The following is a 14,283-nucleotide window of genomic DNA, read 5'->3' as shown; positions in this document are numbered from 1 at the left end:
TTTTAAAAATACATTCATTTGCCAACGATTTGAAAATGCCAATATTTTTATGTTTTCAAATCACAATTTTTTTTAAAAAAAGTATTTTTAAATAATACATACAATCTCTACAATTTAATTTAAAATTACATTTTTAGTTTAAAAATCGCAATACCAATCACACTCTAAGAAAACCCATCCGTAATTGGAAGTAAGTGATACTTACAAAACAAAAGTGGTCCTGATAACAAAAACGTGTTCCTGAAAACAAAAAAAAAAACAAAAAAAACCTCTTCTGGTCGTCCAGATAATACTTCCAAAAAAAAAAAGGACGAGCGTGGTCCATGATATATAATGCTTATAAAAATAAAAATAAAAATAAAAGTGGTCCTGATAATACTTATTAAAAACAAAAAACAGAAAACGTGGTGGAGATAATTGATAAAGAAAGGAAGTCCTTGCTCTCCATCGTGTGGGGTCTTGCTCAAGAATCATCTTATCATCTTAATTTGCAGCATGTTTCCCTCATTTTCTTTAAATTATATTATATTATATTAGCATATAACCGGCTAATATAATATATAATAGAAGACAATATCAGCACAAAAGCACATGTATACACTCATCCAGAGAGCCAATATCTTTTATCTGTCTAATAATGATTTACTGTTTGACTGAAACAAGTTGTTATTGGGTTTCGAAAGCCCATACTTTTTCCACTTGAGCAATCCCTTTTACCACTTAATCGCAAAAATTTACCTACTTTATTCACACTCTATCAAATGAGTTCCTTGTCAATTTATGTCTATCCCAAACAAATGAATTCAACTGGCATAGTAATTCTATGAATTTTGTTGATAAGAGAAGATGCAAGGGTTGCCTACTTTTGCCAACGTGGGCACTACTGTGTGTGTTGTGTTTAACATGGTGTTACTTTACGAAGTTGATGTATATGCTGCTTAGGGATATATTTTAGTTTTCTTATACAAATTATTTGACATTTTCAAGATCATAAATGCCATGTGCCTGTAGTCCCGTGGACGTACATCATAATATTCTCGAGATGAATATTCTCAATTTCAAATAAAATGAATGATAATCACCAAACGGACGGGCATGAATATCATGTCCTTTGCACCATTATTTATTTATTTATTTATTTCCTTTTTTTTTTTTCTTGTTAGTATCATTACTAATTATTGTCCCATCAAACATATATAAGACGCTATGGCAGCTTGACAATTGACAAATAGGAAATTGCCCGGGCCTCGATTATGGACTATATGTTGCCTGTTACATACCAGTTCTGGTGGGAGCAAATATTTTCTTAAGAAAAGTGATGTTGTAACATGCATTAGGAGCATTTTAGTTTTCTATATTTTCTCCTATTTTTCTAACACTATCTTTTCCTCCCGCTACAGCTAAATCCATGTTAAAAATGTGAAGACATACTTTTGTGACTTTGTCTATTTTTTTTTTTTTTTTTTTTCCAATGGCACGACAAGTTTTTGACCACTAGATTCGTTCCTCGAACTAAATTGCCAACTTGTACGTTGTGATGAGTCGCTTTAGGCGAATTTACAATGACATTACATATATATGAATCAATTGACACATGAAACATGGTATCACATGGCGGTAGTGCTGTAAATGAGCCGAGCTTGGGTGAGCCAGGGCCGTCCAAGCTCGGAACATTTAAAAATTTCACAAGGTCAAGCTCGAGCTGAGCTCATGCCGAGCTCAAAAATTTAAGCTTGGCTCGGCTCACCAAGGAAAATTCTGTGTACAAGTCGAGCTCGAGCTTGTCTAGTAGGCAAGTCAAGCGGGCGAGCCGAACCGAGCCGGTTCAGCTAATGAAAATTTAACTTAAATGACTCATCATACCAATGAGACAAATTAAATTAAATTTAATAATAATAATAATATATTAGTAAAAATGTTTTACTTCCCAATCAACAAATTGAGGGCAACTTTGTAATTCAAGCCTCTCCTTTTGAGACATTCCATGTGGGATAACTAGAACCTTGGCTCAGTAAGAGAGGCTTGCATCATTTTTATATATTACTTGGGTGAGAAAGTTTTTTTGCTTTTTCATGTGAGACAGACAAGCTAACTATTATTGTAAGAGATGTGTACTTGATTTTATTTTATTGGTGTGGGACACTTATAAGCAAACAAATACAAGGAAAATAAAAAAGAGTTTACTCTTAACACTTAATAGTAGCAAAAACATGTTTAATATTACTAATATATGAAATTGACTTTGATAAAAAAAAAAACCGTTTATTATATATACAAATTATCTAACAATTTTATTTTATTTTTATTTTATTTTTATTTTTTATTTTTTTTATATTAACCAATTAGCTCTCTATATAGAATAACTAAACCAATTAACTAATTAGTTAACTTAGTTTAATACACACAATACACTAGTTAACTATAAATAGTTATACACTATATGACTACATTATTAATATTTTAATTATATATATATATATATATGAGTCGCGCTAATTGCGAGTCAAGCCCCTATGTTTACGAACTTTAAACGAGCGAGTCCGGTTTTATACGAGTATGTATCATTTAATAATCGAGTATAGTTTCGTGTCCACGAACGACTCATTTAATAATCGAGTCGGGCACGAATCTAGCTTTATCGAGCCGATCCCGAGTGAACTAATAGGTAGCTTTGTTTGTTTATAGCCTTACATGGCTGGATCAGATCATGAGTAATGTTAAAAATATTATTATTATTTAAATTGATGAGACTCTTAAAATTAATATTGGATCAAAATTTAATAATAATTTATCTAAAATTTAATGACAATTTTAAAAGTTATACCAATAAATAAAAAAATTGGTCTAAGAAAGAACCAAAAAATATATATATATAATAATAATAATAATAATAATAATAATAATATAAATCCTAAATCCTCTTCTTTTTTTTCTTTTTTTTTGAAAGCTGGAGAAGGGGAAAGGGGATCCTAAATACTCTTCTAGATAAAAGAAATCCTCCTAGCTACTTGCCCGAGCATAGTCCCACTGGGCACTAAATTGTCCAATTTACAAAAAACGTCAAATCCCAATTTCTGAGTGAGTAATGTTTTTAATTAGTTGTATATTTTTCTCATCTCTTATCCTATCATTGAATTTGGTCCTTACATATTCAATAATGAATTTAGAAAAGATTTGACAAAAAAGAAAAAAAAACGTGTAGAAAAATGCTACTAAACAATCTCTTTTCCAATAGGATCGACAGACCCACATGATGGACAGCGAAGGATCGACTTCCTTTCTTTATCACAATTCACAACCACGGTTTTTTTTTTTTTTTTTTTTTTTTAAGTATCATATCATGGGCCACGTTATTTTTTCGGAAGTATTATCAGGACAATTTTTTTTTTTTTTAAGGCTTTAAGTAATCAGGACCAGTTTTGTTTTGTATTGTGGATGGGTCTACATCGATCTTTATATTCGTTTCTTTCGTCTGAATCATGTCGAGAGATACAAGGGAGCACACCTCTTTTTTGGTTTTATAAGGATCGTCCACTCTTTCTTACTTTTGGATAAGAATGAGAAAAATTATTCCTTATAACCCTTTTTCCTTATTCAATTAAAAAAAAAAAAAAATGGAAGTAGGAAGATGACCGCAGTTGTAATTACAAATCCAAAATCAAAAGCAGAGTTTGAATCTCCAAATATATATATATATTAAGTTGCCATATATAATATGATAAAATGAAAACCTGCTCTCTTTTAATTATGTTTTTGAGATATTTGCAGCTGTTAATGAGTTTATGATATTTCTTCTTTTGTTCTCAATTCCTTGAACCAACATCCTAGAAGTTGTACCTACTTTTTCAACGAACCTGCTAGCTGAATCATTTTACCCAAAGATACTTCATGGCGTGGTGATCAATCATTGCGTACTATTGTGGGTACAAAATTTGGGAGTATACTCAGGACGGAAATCAATGGAAAGTATTTAATTTCTTTTAAAAAATGAATACATAAAAAATCAGTTCTTATGGTTGTCCTCAATTACTAAATTAGAAGCCTTAATTAGTCAGTGGCTTAAGTGGTGTAGAGAACGGCTATTAATCTTTTGTCTCTCATCCATCTTCCATCAACCTCTTTTTCAAATTTATCATTAAATTTGCATGTAGATCTTACATATGCAATGGTGAATTTGAAAAAAAATATATCATGGAGTTTGTTGCATGTTTTTTAAGAGCCTTTTCAACATTTAGGGAATGGATAAGAATGTAGGAATACTGCTGCTAGTATTCTAACTATCTTGTTGGCCCGAAGGAATTCAAATCGCACTGAAGTGGTAGTTTGAAGAAATCAAAAAACATGAATGGATAAGAATGTATACTGCTAGCTACTAGTATTCTAACTATTCAGCTGGCCCGAAGGAATCCAAATCGCATTGAAGTGGTAGTTTGAAGAAATCAAGAAACATGTGCAACGGGAAAATATGGATCATCAACATCTCGTTGCTGTCAAAATTTAGGCGGTGGCAAAAAACCTCAACTCAACTTAATTAATGAGCAGATCGCAGTGTGACCCATGGAGCATCGACAAAATTGCACTGGGGTGGGGGCCAAGATTAAAAACAAAAAACAAAAAAAAAGTTCCACGAGAAAGTATGAAATAGATTGTCAATATCACGTTCCAAAAACCTTATCAACTAAATTTTTGAGAACTCGTGCATGGAACCAATGGACTTGGTCTTCCGTCTTCTCATGCAGGCAATGGCTATGTGCGGTGCCTACGCACGTACACAAGTTTTGCTCTCTTTTAATTATGTTTCTGAGAAATTTGCAGCGAGTTAATGATATTTCTGCTCTCCATAGCATAGTAGCCCCAAGCGGAAAAGAAGAAAGAAAGTCCAATCAATAATTATCATGCATGCTTCATTCTGATACTTGACCAGCTTTAATGGTGTTCCATACTTCCATTGATTCCAAGACACCGTATACATGCAATCATGCATGCTTCTAATTATTTATATTTAATTTCCTCGTTGGCTAACTGAGAAGCATTCATATTCACTAACTTGTTTTGCTCCTATTTGTTTTTTTTTCGACCACCAACTCATGACAAAGTCGTCAAAATTAAAGTCGAACAAATTCTAGATAAAAACCGGCTAATCTTTCTGCTCATCATCAATGTTTTAGTTTATTATTACATCCTCGAAAGAGGATTAATACATCAATCTATAATAATTCACTGCCTGCTTATTGAAGATAACGATAAACTTAAAAGGATTACAAAGGAAATGATAAAGGACTACACCAATGCTAGCAATGGATTTAAAAATGTCACAAAATTAAAGGTTTGAAAAAGGAGTAGTCCATTGCGTGGCAGTCTATATATAAATGCATGGTCCTCCATTTCTTCATGGGATTGCAAGGGTTGTAGAAAAGCTTGATAGCCGGGGAATCAAGCTTCATTTGGGTCTACGACCCATCGTGGGCCTTCACCATCAAGTCAGCCTACGGGCGGGTTTCTCTCCAATCAGTGGCTGTAGTCCACAATCCTTTTGGGCCCAATCTTTGGAAATCTTTGTGGAAGATTGACATCACATGGATGAGCGGCTGAAGCTCCTCCTTTGAAAAATTGCATTGGATATCCTCTCTTCTGAAATTCTCTCCTCTCATCTCCCCATCACTTAAAAAAAAGGGCATTTTAAGCCGTTTTGTCAATGTCATTTTATGCCATATAAATGATTCTAATCGGTTAACAAATGGCATAAATTTTGTAATTTGTGCTGTTTGTACAGTAAATGGCATAAAAACTATGGTTTTGTGCCGTTTGAGCGAAGTAGCATTAAAAAAATGCCTTTTTTTTTTCTTTTTTTTTTTGTAGTGCATCCTTGCCTGCTCCCTTTGCTAAGGTCCTAAGGAGATGATGAATCTTTGGATTGCCTCAATTTTATTAGAATCAGTCATACTGTTAATCTCAACGGCTTGAGCCTATTGCAATTTATCATTAATTATCTTTTCAAGAACCAACAACAATGTTAATAACAAAAGACAAATGGATAAAAAGTGATGAATATATTTTGCTTCTCTAGATGCGGCAACTAAAGCTAATTGTAACTTAATTATAAGCTAAGCAATGTGCATATATAATATACATATAGCTATCATAGCAGGGCGGAAGCATGTATAGGGTTGAAAAGTTATAAAAGAGTTATATGTATAACATTATTTTCCTTTTTAATTGCTATGAATAAAACAAATATTCGAGCATTATAAATTTTATTACAGTTTTCTTATAAACTCAGTCTACATAAATACCACGTGCTGCATATAAGTGAAGAAAATTAAGCAATATGAATTGGCAAATAAATGTGACTATTTAATGATCACTAACATAGTAAATAATGATTAACTGCTAGGTCAATTTATAAAAAATAATAATAATGAAGAAAAATGCTATTTAGGGTTTTTTAATAAATAAAAAAAATTGAAAGAAAATATATTTTAGCCCCCCCAAATTATCATATATTTTGCAATTACGCTTCAAAACTTTAAAAAGTTGTATCGAGTTTCCACATGCTATTACGGTAGGTCAGATTAGATATTTTTACATTTTTCTCTTCAAATTTCAAAATACCCTTAAAGTTATTAAAAAAATATAAAAAATAATCATTTGAAAAAATAAATAAAATAAAATAAGGAAGCTAATACGAAAAGTCACTCTTTTTGGCATTTTCAATTTTTTTTTTAATAATTTTAAATGTTTTTTTTAATAAATTTAAGGGTATTTTGATGAGAAAATACAGAAGTGTCTAGTTTGTCACATGACTCACATGGTAGTGGTATTGGATGCCTTTAGAAATATAAGTACAAAATAGATTATAGTTCAGTTATAATTCAAGGAGTTGTATCTCATCCAAAAAAAAAAAAAAAAAAACTGGCTATGGAATACGTCAATTTATTAAATTCAGTACCTGCTTATTGAAGATAACAATAAACTTGAAAGATTACAAAGGAAATGATAAAAAGATAACAAACATAAACGGTAATGCAATTATGCAGGTACGTAGGTAGTTTTTAGACTCCATCAAGGAGTTCAAACATGGGGCTTAATAGCAGGGCTATAGCCATTCAATTTGTCCTGATACCTATTCCAAAGCATAACACCCCCGTATTTTGAAGAACCCTTAATATAAGGTAACACTTCAGTATTAATCTTGTCAGGCTCGGTGTAGCCACTCCCAGCTGCGTCTTTGGATGCAGGCAACCCCAAAAATATTTGACCAGCTTGAATAGTGGTCCATTGATTAGTCCAAGAACTCTTAAGGTTGTCGGCATTGCCCCGATACTCACACCCAGGGTTGTTGTAAAATTGGACCCAAACATAGTCAAACAGGCCAGTGGCAAGTGCATCTTTTAGAGCCGCGTCTGGAAAAGGACATTGTGGAGCCGCAGTTAAGTAGACCTTCTTATTCGCATCATTGCTAAGCTTTGATAGGGCCGTTGCCAGCTCGTCCCAGTGTTTTGAGTCTCCCTCAATATCAAAGTCAATGCCATCTAGGACCGCATCACCTAATGGACGGGAGGCTGATTGGCCCCAAAGAAAATTGTTCCATAAGTAGTTTGCAACATTCCTGCAAAAGTATCATTAATTAATTAATTAATGCACACTATAATGAAATAAGAGTATAATATGTCAATAATAAGATTATAATGAAAGCAATGCTTGCTTGCCTGGCGTCTTCAGCTGAGGAAAGACTATTCATTTGTTGTGCTGCCTCCAATAGAAAGCATCACTTTGATACCCTGTTTTTGACAAGCTTTAATTTCATCGCTGAAACGGGCGCACCCATTATTATTGGCTGGCACACAATGCCCGGCTAAGTCGATCGTGGGGGTCCGACCACCGCCAAATTTGTATAGAAAAGCTATGTTCACAATACCATAATAACTAGTGGCGCAAGCTTCAGCCAAGGTGCCCTCACGTCCATCTTGGCCCCAGTAGACCGTGATAATGCCAGCGGCTTGCGAGCCATTGATCAGGACAGTCGACATGAGCAAAAAGCAGAACAAGGCTAATGGGGTTTGGAATTGCCTAGCCATTACTAGTGCGCTTTGCTTAATTGCTTGCTGCTTGGCTTGGTGAAGGAACATCTATTTATAGGCATATGTGGGAAAGACCAAAAGACTACTTAAGCCCTCAATACGTTTGTGGAAGAAGATTCCCACAAAATAGTACTACACTGGCGTTGGGTCTCAAATTTATCGCTTCTCTTTGGATTTATGATTTCAGAACTTGTAATTTGAAACTGCAATTTGTAAAAATACTGATAAACGTTTAATAAAATCCCTGTTTAGCTTTTCAAATTTTATATATATATATATTTTTAATAATACGTCTATTTGCCTACCATTTGAAAATGTTGATATTTCTATGCTTTCAAATCACAATTTTTGAAAAAATGTATTTCTAAACAATACACTCTCGACATTTTGATTTAAAATTATATTTTTAGTCTACGAAATTACAATAACAAACACAGTCTACTACTCTATCTAGGTAGACCCATCCTGTGCATCCACAATTGCAAGGAAGTAATACTTACAAAACAAAACCATAATAATAATAATAATAATAATAATAATAATAAACGTGGTCGTTATAAAGAAAGGAAGTCCTTGCACTCCATCATGCATGTGGGGTGTGGGGTCTTGCTCAAGAATCATCTTATCATCTTTGCAGCATGTTTCCCTCACGTTCTTTAAATTTATTTTCTATTTTAATTAAAACATATATATATTCTTATTTTAGTTATCTCTTCTTTTTTTTTCTTTTTTGTTTTAAGTATTTATATTGGACCCAACAAATTAGGGATTCATTTTTCATTATTCCGTTTAAATATATATTTTTTAAAGATTCTTTATTTTTATTTTTATTTTCCCCAAATTACATATATTTAAAAAATTTAACTTTTCTTAATAGTCATGTTTTAAAAACTTGTCATTTTTCTAACTGTGATATTTTTCAAATTTTATCTTTTTCTTAACGGTGAGTCGTTCCTTAATTTTTTGTGGGTTTGGGGAGAGTATGCGAGAGGGGAGACAATATCCGCACAAAAGCACATGTATACACCCATCCAAAGAACCAATATCTTTTATCGATCTGTCTAATAATGATTTACTGTTTGGTTGAAACAGTAAATAATTTCTTTTAAAGAAAAAGAATAAATGCAAAACTAATTCTTATAGTTGTCTTAAATTACAAACCGGTCCCTCCTTTTATAATTAAATTAGGAGCCTTAGTCAGTGGCTTACGTGGTGTAGAGACATGCTATTCTTCCATCTCTCATCCATCTTCCATCAATCAACTTTTCAAATTCATCATTAGATAAATTTGCATGTAGATCTTATATATGCAATGGTGGATTTGAAAATATATATATATGGATGGAAATGAATGAGAGATTAATAAAAAAAAAACAAACATTTCTTAATCTGTTGGTGTAAGTGCACTAGCACAGAGAACAAATAAAGTCATTTAAATATTCTCTCAAATAAATGCTAAAGAAAATAGAGGAAAGAAAAAGTATTTTTATATTAATATAGTGTTACGATAGGGAGATTGTTGCATGTTTGTTAAGAGCCTTTTCAAACTTTGGGAAATGGATAAGAATGTAGGAATAGTACTGTTGCTAGTATTCTAACCATCCAGCTGGCCTCGAGAAATGCTCAAATTTAAATCACAATGAAGTGGTAGTTTGAAGAAATTCAAATCGCAATAGAAATCTGTGTGATCGAAAAATATGAATTGTCAACATCGCATTGCTGTCTAAATTTAGGCAGCGGCCAAAAACCTTAACTCAACTTAATTAATGAGCAGGTCAGAGTAAGAGTGTGACCCACGTCAGAGCATCAAATGGATGCCAAAAATTTAATTAGCGAGGGCATCCAAAATTGCATTGGGGGACCAGTAAGATGATGAAAAAGAGGGCACGCTAAAAAGAAACGTGTTCACATAGCGTTCCTGTCAACATTTTTGCCAAAAACCTTATCAACTCAAATTTTATGAACACGTACGTCGACACGTGGATGCATGGAACCAATATTGAACCTCGTCTATCCAGGCCGCGCCAGTTTTTCTCATGCAGCTGCAGCCTGCAGGCATTAATGGGTATCTACACGTACAAGTTTTGCCTTTTACTAAGAATAAGTCTTCTAAGCATATATAGAAGTAATGAAGAAGATGACCGCAGTGGTAATTACAGATCCAAAATCAAAAGCAGTGTTTGAATTATGTTGTTGAGAAATTTGCAGCTGTTAATGAGTTATTAAAAACAAAAAACAGAAAACGTGGTGGTGATAATTGATAAAGAAAGGAAGTCCTTGCTCTCCATCGTGTGGGGTCTTGCTCAAGAATCATCTTATCATCTTAATTTGCAGCATGTTTCCTTCATGTTCTTTAAATTTCTTTTCTATTTTAATTAAATCATATTTTCTTCTTTTAGTTATCTCTCTCTCTCTCTCTCTCTCTTTTTTTTTTTTAAGCATTTATATTGGACTCAACAAATTAGGGATTCATTTTTCACTATTCCGTTTAAATATATATTTTTTAAGATTCTTTATTTTTATTTTTACTTTCTCCAAATTACATATATTTAATTAATAGTCATATTTTAAAAACTTGTTACTTTTCTAACTGTGATATTTTTCAAATTTTATCTTTTCTTGACTTCTTTGTGGGTTTGGGGAGAGAGGAGAGAAAAGAAGATAACGAAAACAAATTGGAACCGGAGACAATGATTGTTGTTGTTGTTGTTGTTTTTTTTTTTAAAAAAAAAAAAAGAAAAAAAAAAAGGAGTGGAAAACAAATATATCGATCATTTTAGCTCTTTAAAATATATTTTCAAATAACAAGCCGAATGTAAATACTCTTGATTATTTTATATTATATTAGCATATGAAGGGCTAATATAATATATAATAGTAGACAATATCCGCACAAAAGCACAGGTATACACCCATCCAGAGAGCCAATATCTTTTATCTGTCTAACAATGATTTACTGTTTGGCTGAAACAAGTTGTTATTAACTTATTGAGTTTCGAAAGCCCATACTTTATCCACTTGAGCAATCCATTTTACCACTTAATCGCAAAAATTTACCTACTTTATTCACATTCTATCAAATGAATTCCTTGTCAATTTATGTCTATTCCAAACAAATGAATTCAACTTCATAGTAATTCCATGAATTTTGTTGATAACAAGATGCAAGGGTTGCCTACATTTGCCAACGTGGGCACTACTGTGTGTGTTGTGTTTAACATGGTGTTACTTTACGAACTTGATATATCTTAAGGATATATTTTAGTTTTCTTATACATAATTATTTGACGTTTTCAAGATCATAAATGCCATGTGCCTGTAGTCCTGTGGACGTACATCATAATATCCTCGAGATGAATATTCTCAATTTCAAATGAAATGAATGATAATCACCAAACGGAAGGGTATGAATATCACGTCCTTTGCACCATTATTTAGTTATTTATTTCCTTTTTCTTTCTTTTTTTCTTGTTAGTATCATTACTAATTATTGTGCCATCAAACATAGGATGCTATGGCAGCTTGACAATTGACAAATAGGAAATTGCCCGGGCCTCGATTATGGACTATATGTTGCCTCTTGCATACTAATTCTGGGAGAGGCAAATATTTTCTTAAGAAAAGTGGCGTTATAACACGCCTTAATTAGGAGCATTTTAGTTTTTTGTATTTTCTCCTATTTTTATAACACTATCTTTTCCTCGGGCTCCATGTTAAAAATGTGAAGACATACTTTTGTGACTTTGTCTATTTTTTATTTTTAATGGCACAGCAAGTTTTTGACCACTAGATTTGTTTCTCGAACTAAATCGCCAACTCGTACAATGTGATGAGTCGCTTTAGGCGAATTTACAATGACATTACACACACACACATATATATATATATATATATATGAATCAATTGACACATGAGACATGGTATCACATGGCGGGATCAGATCATGAGTAATGTTAGAAAATATTATTATTATTTAAATTGATGAGACTCTTAAAATTAATATTGGATTAAAATTTAATAATAATTTATTTAAAATTTAATGGTAATTTTAAAAGTTACACCAATAAATAAAAAAATTGGTCTCTAACCTTACTCGTTGAGTCACAGGCTAAGAAAAAACCAAAAAAAATATAATATTAATAATATAAATCCTAAATCCTCTTTTTTTTTTTTTTTTAATTAAAAGCGGGAGAGAGAGAAAAGGGATCCTAAATACTCTTCTAGCTAAAAGAAATCCTCCTAGCTAGCTGCGTGCCCGAGCATAGTCCCACTGGGCACTAAATTGTCCAACTTACAAAAAACGTCAAATCCCAATTTCTCAGTGAGAAATGTTTTTAATTAGTTGTATATTTTTCTTATCTCTTATCCTATCATTGAATTTGGTCCTTACATATTCAATATTAATGAATTTAAAAAAGATTTGACCAAAAAAAAGTGTCGAAAAATGCTACTAAACAATCTCTATTCCAATAGGATAGACAGACCCACGTACATGATGGACAGCGAAGGATCGACTTCCTTTCTTTATCACAATTCACAACCACGGTTTCTTTTCTTTTTTTTTTTTGAAGTATTACTGGGACCACTTTTTTTTCTTTTTTTTTTTTTTCTTTAAGTATTATACAATGGGCGACGTTATTTTTTCGGAAGTATTATCACGATCATTTTTTTTTTTTTTTTCCCTTTAAGTAATCAGGACCAGTTTTGTTTTGTGATGTGGATGGGTCTATATTTTTATATTCATTTCTTTCATCCGAATCATCTCCCTCCATCTCTCTCGATCTACATGGGTGCTTTTCAACATTTAGGGAATGATAAGAATGTACTATGTAGGAATACTACTACTAGTATTCTAACTATCCAGCTGGCCGAAGGAATCCAAATCGCATTGAAGTGGTAGTTTGAAGAAATAAAGAAACATGTGCAACGGAAAAAAATGGATCGTCAACATCGTGTTGCTGTCAAAATTTAGGCGGTGGCCAAAAACCTCAACTCAACTTAATTAATGAGCAGATTGCAGTGTGACCCATGGAGCATCGACAAAATTGCACTAGGATGGGGGCCAAGATTAAAAACAAAAAACAAAAAAAAGTTTCATGGAAACTATGAAATTGATTGTCAACATCGCGTTCCAAAAACCTTATCAACTCAATTTTTGACAACTCGTGCATGGAACCAATGGACTTGGTGTTCCGTCTTCTCATGCATGCAGCTGCAGGCAATGGCTATGTGCGGTGCCTACATACGTACACAAGTTTTGCTCTCTTTTAATTAATTATGTTTTTGAGAAATTTGCAGCAAGTTAATGATATTTCTGCTCTCCATAGCATAGTAGCCCCAGGCGGAAAAAAAGAAAGAAAGTCCAATCAATAATTATCATACATGCTTCTCATACTTAACCAGCTTTAATGGTGTTCCATACTTCCATTGATTCCAAGACACCCTATACACAGGGCCGGCTCAATGTTTTTGGAGGCCTTAGGCGAAATTTTGATGTTGAACCTTATTTTTTTAAATATTTAAATATTAATTAAATAATATTTATTTTAATAATATTATTATATTTTTATAATATTATTATTATTTTTATTCTCATTGTTGTTTCATGACTTTTAAGTTTAATTTTTATCTAGTTGCCCAAAAAAATTGATGTAACATATTTGTTTTTTTTGGATTAATTAGTCTTATTTTACAATGAACTTATTTTATATTATGGTCTTATTTTAGACGCCTTAAATTTTTATGGAAAAAATTTTTGGGCTTTATTTAAAAAAAAATTAGGCCTTAAGTTAAAATTAAATTAAAAATTTTTTTAGGCCTTATTAAATTTTTTTTTTGGGCCTTATTAAGAAAATTTTTGTACCTAACTAACTCGAGGCCCTAGGCGACCGCCTCAGTGGCCTAGCCACTGAGCCGGCCCTGCCTATACATGCAATCATGCATGCTTCTAATTATTTATATTTAATTTCCTCGTTGGCTAACTGAGAAGCATTCATATTCATTAACTTGTTTTGCTCCTATTTGTTTTCTTCCCGACCTCTAACTCATGATAAAGTCGTCAAAATTAAAGTCGAACAAATTCTAGATAAAAACCGGCTAATCTTTCTGCTGATCATCAATGTTTTATTTTATTATTACATCCTCGAAAGGGGATTAATACATCAATCTATAATAATTCACTGCCTGCTTATTGAAGATAACG

At 32.4% G+C, this 14,283-nt stretch overlaps 1 pseudogene; it reads right to left on the bottom strand.

The window, feature by feature from the left end:
• Positions 1–6,913: 6,913 nt before the first annotated feature.
• LOC132186891 (acidic endochitinase-like) lies at positions 6,914–8,110 on the bottom strand (annotated as a pseudogene).
• Between the last annotated feature and the right edge of the window lie 6,173 nt (positions 8,111–14,283).

The sequence above is a fragment of the Corylus avellana genome, chromosome ca7 (assembly GCF_901000735.1).
Source record: "Corylus avellana chromosome ca7, CavTom2PMs-1.0".
Taxonomy (NCBI): domain Eukaryota; kingdom Viridiplantae; phylum Streptophyta; class Magnoliopsida; order Fagales; family Betulaceae; genus Corylus; species Corylus avellana.
This window is presented reverse-complemented; position numbering and strand designations above follow the sequence as displayed.